The sequence below is a fragment of the Orycteropus afer genome, unplaced genomic scaffold, assembly GCF_000298275.1.
Source record: "Orycteropus afer afer isolate SDZICR_OR568_19922 unplaced genomic scaffold, OryAfe1.0 scaffold00373, whole genome shotgun sequence".
Classification (NCBI taxonomy): Eukaryota; Metazoa; Chordata; class Mammalia; order Tubulidentata; family Orycteropodidae; genus Orycteropus; species Orycteropus afer.
Genome location: NW_006921960.1, coordinates 2,863,419 through 2,870,993, shown reverse-complemented (window position 1 = coordinate 2,870,993; position 7,575 = coordinate 2,863,419).

Sequence of the window (7,575 nt, the reverse complement as noted above, 5' to 3'; positions counted from 1 at the left end):
AGGAAGGTTGGGCAATCTACTTCTGTAGTGATACTGCCTTGGAAACCCAAGGAAGGGTCGCTGTGAGTCAGGTCTGACTCCACGGCACATAACAACAACAAGGTTGTTGAATTGTGGTGTAGGCGAAGAATACTGAAAATACCGTGGACTGCCAGAAGAATGAATAAATCTATTCTGAAAGAAGTGCAGCTGGAATGCTCCTTAGAAGTGAGAATGGCCAGACTTTGTCTCACCTGTTTTGGTCACATTATTAGAAAGGACCAGTCCCTGGAGAAGGATATCGTACTTGGTAAAGAGGAGGGTCAATGAAAAAGGGGAAGGCCCTCAATGAGATGGATTGGCACAGTGGGATCAAGCACAGCAAGGTTTATGAGGCAGGCCCAGGACTGGGCAGCATTTGTTCTGTTATATACAGTGTTGCAAGAGTCAGAACTGACTTGGCACCTAACAATAACAACGCTAAGTACCAGACACTGTGCTTATCAGGCACCCAATAAAATTAGGGTTTTTGACAACATTTTATAAATAATACTTGATGTTTTCTGTTTTCCAATCTTTCTGGTTCTCCTAAAGCCATTTCTAACTTCTCTCGTTTGGATCATGGTTTTTCTTTTTATTCCTGCGTGATTGTAAAGCAAGTACAGAAATATTGAAGCAACCTCAGGGAAGAAGGGAATAGATGTTTATATAAAAATACATTCTATTTCTAAAAGAAACAAATGTATAAAATGGAACAAAATAACCAATTATTAACAAACTGTTCTGGAAGTCAGTTTGAAAGTTTAGCTGCAATTTATAATAGATCTACAGGAACCTCTTTAAATCATGATGTAGCAGCTTACTCATATGCTCATTTATTCAATAAATTATTTCCAAGTGCCTGTTATATGCCATACCTTACAATAGGTGCTGGGAATACAATAATGATCAAAATAAAGTAGTCTTTGTTCTCCTGTAGCTTACAGTTTAGTCAGAGATACAAGCCATACAAGCAATAGCAATTAAAATGCAACCACCCATGACAACAATGAGGAAGTACAGGATGATATGGAAACACACAAGATATGGAAGGGATATCTTGGTAAGAGAAGGGATAAGAAGGAGCGTGGGAGAAAATATGTGCAAGGGACAGAAAAAGGCAAGGAAAAATATAGTACCTCAGTGGAATAAAGAGGAGTTGTGAGTGATGGGATGGAAAAGAATGAGAGACTGCTGTTGGAAGCAATGATGAGAGAGGAATTTGGAAAGGTAAACTTGGGTCAGGTCACTAAAAACAATGTTGACATGTGCTGATTTATCCTAAAAGCAATATGGACTCATTGAAGGATTTTATGCATGAAGGTAATTTGACCAGCTTTGCAATGTATAAAACTTTTTTTGGCTAGAGTGTGAAGAACAAAATGGACAAACATGGGGAAATTAAGTAAGTGGTGTCAGTAATTTAGGTGACAGATAATGGTGGCCTTTGGAAGAATACTGAGGTTGAGTTTGGAGGGAAATGAATGTACTCAACTAGGTAGGATTTGGTAGTTGTGTGGAAGAGAGACAGTTAAGAAGGATGATTCAAGAGATGACTCCTTGGGTTTGGCCCAATCAACTCTCTTTAGAGGGAAGATAGAATTTTCTGGGTTGCCCCTGGGAAATTTAGATCACTTTCTGAGGGAAAAAATGCATAACAAAATACAAAAACACAAAAATGACAAGAATTACTGGTCAGCTAGAGACTGGTAAAACCCCTGGGGTTCCTTTGGGCCAGGAATTGGACTCACTTCCATGGGTTAGTTCTCAGCCGTACAATAGAAATGCCTATAAGCAGAACATTCTACCCAAGAACAGTGAACCATGAGAAATTAGAAGGGCAGCATTTCCGGAGGGGGAAACCTAGACAGGAAGACAAGAATGCATAGGTAAGAAGGACAAAGGAAGGGGGTATTCACAGGGAGGAGAGGGCAGGAGAGCTGTTTATTGGTGGAACTGTGATTGGTACTGTGAAACAAAATGTGTATGAAGTGTTGATAGGAAAATGAGTCTGCTTTGTAAATCTGCACCCAAATCACAATTAAACATTTAAATAAATAAATAAATAAAGAAGAAAACAAAACACATAGTCATTGCTGCCAACCAAGCCTCCATATGAGCCCTGTATGGAGAAGAGGGTTTCCTTCTTTTCCTCTTTTCTGACCCAGTGAAGAGGGAGGATTCTTTGTTTTCTCTCTGTTCTCACTCATCCCCAGTCAAGGAAAATATCTCTAGTATGAACATCAAATAACAGAAACAAAAATTTAGTTAGTTGATCCAGCTTGATGGAAATGAAGGAAGGATATGGAAGAACTGTGGGGTCACTGGTTGCTAGGATTCGGGGCAATTAGAGGTCCTAGCTCGAGCTATATTGGGGCCATTGCAATCCAGCTACATCTGTTCAGAGTCATAGAGTGGTAGGATATGCCTATTAACTTTCCCTGTCATATGATATTTAGTCCTAGAAAGGATATTACTGATAATAAAAAAAGTATAATTTATTTGGAGGCTAAAATAAGGTAAGTGAGGCAATCTGGGCAAAGTTTTCTATTGTATTCCTGCTAAGTACGTGGAATACATGTTACACACTCAGCAGGAAAGACCATTGGCAGGCTGACAAGATGAATCATTGTGAAATGTGTTGGTTTTTTTTTTTTTTCCCAAATAGAATAGGACCAGGGATACAATCTAACAGGAAATAAACCCCATGGGTCATTCTGAGTTACAACTTTTTAGTGTGTCTGTATGAGTTTAAGTTTATTTGAATAATACTAGGATGTACTGTATTGAGCAAGGAAAAAGACTTCTGTAAAATACGGGAAAGTTTTCTTTTATCACTTGTGCTTTGTTGTCTGGATTTTCACTTTTTATGCAAGTTTGTTTCCCTTCGTGCTAGGATAATTTGGGTGAATGTTTTTTCATGATGTGACTAACTTTTATTGTCTTTAGGAAAAGTTGAAGAGTAGCAATGTCTCTCTTTTGTCAAAATAGAATGTGTTCTGCATAAAATTTAAAATTTGATACTTCATTTTCATCTGAAACTTGGCAATATAAGCTGATACTTTTTAGTCTTCAGCTTTCAAATTACCTCTTATGATCTATTTTTCATACTTATCCAGAAAAGCATTTTTAAAATTCAGATATTGGCATCTAATTCCCCTACTGTGAACGCTTCATTGGCATCCACTGACCTACAATTTACCAGGTCTGAGTGACGCTGATGGTTAAGTGCTCAACTACTAGACAGAAGTTGGCAGTTCAAACCCATCCAGAAGTGCGTTGGAAGACAGGTCTGACAATTGGCTTCTGAAAGATCACAATCTTGAAAGCCCAACACATATGGGGTTCCGTGAGTTGAAATCAACTCAAAAGCAACTAACCAAAAAAAACCCAAAAAACAAAAAACAAAAAACCCACGATTTGATGCCTCCTTATCTCTGGTTTCAGCTCCCACTCTGATCTCTCTTTGTCTCTGTGCTCCAACCATAAAGAAAAAAGACAGCAAAGCAAAGCAAAACAAAACAACGAAACTCATGGCCATCAAATCGATTCCAACTCACAGAAACCCCCACTGGGTTCCCAAGGAGGGAAGTCTCTATGGAAGCAAATTGCAATCATTGTCATGAAACAAAATGTGTATGAACTGCTGTTTGGAAAATGAATTTGGTCTATAAACTTGCACTCAACTCACAATAAAAAATTTTTTAAAAAATCTTAACAGAAGCAGACTGCCTTATCTTTCTTCTGCAGTGCAGGTAGTGAGTTCAAACCACTGACCTTTTGTTTAGCAGCCAAAATGCCTTTACTACACCACCAGAGCTCCTTATGCTCCAACTATACTAAACTTAATTCTGTCCTACATTGTACAACATCCTTTCTAGATCAGTTAATCCAAATACAGACAGAATCACACTAATGCAAAGTGAGGTAGGCTGGTTATGACAAAATGGAGTAGTGGTATCTACAGCAAACTGGAGAGTACCTACCTTAATCAAAGCAGTTGCCACTTGGCTCAGTTGGTTGCTGCCATGTGCCGTATTCTCCAATTATTAAAAGAAAAAAATCTAGAAATCTGATATTTTTGGGAATCTTGAAATTCTTACATTTTGGTAATAAATTTGCTAAGCACTGAGAGTCTGTAAACCATGCTGCACTTGGTCTTTTTAATCCTGTATGCCACCAGAATGGTACCTCTTAAAAACACTAGTCTTTCTCATCATCACTCACCTGTTCCCAGGCCTTAGTCCTCCATTTCTTCAGAGAGTCCCTTCATAGCTAAATTCTACCCCTGTACAACTCTCATAGTAACACTTACAGTTTCTTTTAGCATTCATCATATTAACAAAACTATTTTTTACTTATTCTTAGACTAGTTATGTTGACATCTATCAGTATGATAGACAAAAGGAGAGAAAAATTAATGGAAAGTAGGGAAAATGGAAGAAACAAAATAAATTATAGGACTGCTAGCATAACTAAAATTTCAGGAAGTAATAGGCAATCATTAATTACTTTCCTAGGTCTATTTTAAAATTACAATCAGAAGAGACCCAAGATTTCTAGAAGATAATTTGTTGCTATACTTCAAAATGATGAAAAATACTTATATTCTTATAATAATTCTACTACTAGTAATTTCTTAAGGAAATAGATAAAGATACCAAAAATAGGTAAACAATTTCATAAATCATGACATATCCCAACAATGGAATATTATAAAGCTATTAATGATATTTTATAAAATATTCAATGATGTAAGAAAATGGTCATTATGTACAGTTAAGTAAGGGGGAAAAAAAAAGCCAAACCATTATCTAACTGTTTAAAAGATAGTGAAAATTAAAGGCTAGAAGTAAATTCTCCAAAATTTGTTATGTTTGACCAATAAAATTATGGAAAATTTTAATTAACAAAAGTTCTATACTCTCTATTTTCTGTATTTAGTTTGTCCTTTTGTAGATGTTAAATAAAGAAGAAAATCCAATTATGAAATATATCCTTTAGAGCAAGTCATAAAAGCCTAAAACATGTGTGATAAAGGAAGGCACCATTACCCCCCGTCCTTGAGGTTCTTTCTTTTTGTATAAACAACACTTTCCTCTCTCTTGGCCTTTGGAGCCGACCTATTTCCTGTAGACAATTGAATTAATACTTTAAAGAACTTGTTTAGGGGATTGTTCTGGTTACCTAGTGCTGCTCTGACAAGAATATACCACAAATGGGTTGGCCTTAACAAGCAGGAGTTTATTTTTACAATTTGGAGGCTTTAAGTCCAAGTTCAGAGGGCCAGGCCCTAGGGGCTGGGTGAAAGCCCCTAAGCCTTGGGTTTCAGCTTTGCCTCCAGCTCCCAGCCCACTGGAGCTAGAGGCTTTTCTTCACTCAGACAGCTGCTAGCTGCTGAGGCTGCTAAGCCCAAGGTTGACAAGTAAAAAGGCACAGTCCCGTTGTTACCAAACCACATGACAGGCCATTAATTCAAGTCCGTTGTAAGTCCCCAGGTTGGCAGAGCAGGGCTGACTGCTGAACAATGACATGGCTACATGCAGGGTCCAAGCATGCCATAAACTGGAGACCATTCCCCAAGGCTTCTGCTTATATACAGGAAGCAGACCACATACCCAAAGCAGCCACTCAGCTGCTTGTGGTAGATCCCACCATGGAGCTGATTGCCAGTCTCATCATGGGGAATAACTACCACCAGCTGCCCAGCCCCTCAACCAGGCCAAGACAAATTGACACACAAACTTAACCACCACAGGGATCATTATTTTGCCTACTCCAGCTATATATACATATTTATTTACTTTTTGGTGTGTGTATTATATGACACAATATAATTGAGAGAGAGAGAAAGAGAAGGAATATTTTGAAAACTGAAAATAAGTAGACTTAAGAAATCTGAAAATGAAACCAGCAATGAAGAAAGCCTAAGTGGAACCCAGTTTTTCACTGTACATTCCCCAAAGAAGGGAGCTCTGGTGGTGTAGTGCCTAAGGCATTTGACTGCTAACGAGAAGGCTGGTGGTTCAAACCCACCAGCCGCTCCTCGGAAGGAAGATTGGGGAATCTACTTCCATATACCACCTTGGAAGCCCAAAGAGGGGTTGTATGAGTCGAATCGACTGGAAGGCAGTGCCTTTGGTTTGGTTTTTGGTTTACCTGTGAAAGCAGGACTGAAGGTGGGGCTAAGAACAGGATGACTGTTTCACATTCTATTTAAGAAGCAATCCGACTACCTACCTAACTATAACTGAAAAACTACCCACTGTAATATTTTCTGGGAGCTCTGGTGGCATAATGCCTAAGGCTTTCGACTGCTCACCAGAAGGCTGGCGGTTTAAACCCACCAGCCACTCCTCGGAAGGAAGGTTGGGCAATCTACTTCTGTAGTGATACTGCCACAGAAACCCAAGGAGGGGTCACTGTGAGTCCAATCGACTAGACCGCAATGAATGGGTTTTTTTTTTTTTAAATTATAGGCTTGCTCAGAGGATTTAATTGGATATAAATTTAAATGTTTGGCACTGTGCCTGCAACACATATACCAAAGCCAAATTCACTGCCATCAAGTCGATTCAGACTCATAGTGACCCCTATTGGGTCCAAGGTTGTAAACCATTATGAAATCAGACTGCCTCATCTTTCCTCCATGGAGTGGCTGGTGGGTTCTCACCACCAAGCTTTTGATTAGCAGTCAGATGCCTTAGCCACTATAGCACCAAAGCTCCTCCCAAAGCATATAACCAAAAACCAAAAACCAAACTCATGCCATCCAGTTGTTTTGGACGCATAGCGACGCCTCCTTAGGTTTCCCAGATGGTATCTCTATGAAAGTAGATTGATCAATCTTCCTTCCCAGGAGTGGGTGGTGGTTTGAACCTCCCACCTTCTGGTTAGCAGTCAAATGCTTTAAGGACTACGGCCACCAGAGTTCCTCACGACACATGTAAGTGCCTCCAAAATGAAGCTTTTGTTTTTTTTCATCAGTATAACCATGCATAGAGAAAAAACATAGGGATAGGCTGAATTTGTTTCTTTTACCAGGCCATGATCCATCCATACCCTCAGTGAACTGAAGATACACTAAAGGAAATGGACTGGAATTGAAGAACAAGCAGGACATCGAAGTGTGAGAAAAAGTAGAATAGTCATGGTTATGCTCATTTTTTTTTTTGGTCAATAGATACATGAATTGATACTATCTGCATCTATGTAAATACTGTATAAACCAAAAAAATCAAACTCACTAACACCAAGTTGATTGAAACCCTCCTTGGTTTTCCGAGGCGGTATCACTACAGAAGTAGATCACCCAGTCTTCCTTCTGAGGAGTAGATAACACAATTTAAAGTTACAGTTAAGTATAGTCACAGGGGACATCAAGCTCAATTGGCATAACATACTATATAAAACATTGTTCCACCTTCTACTTTGGCAAGTAGTGACTGGGATCTTAAAAGCTAGCAAGCTGCCATGTAGATGCAATGACAGGTCTCTCCTGGTCCAGAGCAAAGAAGAATGAAGAAAACCAAAATTCATGGAAACAATTAGTCCTAG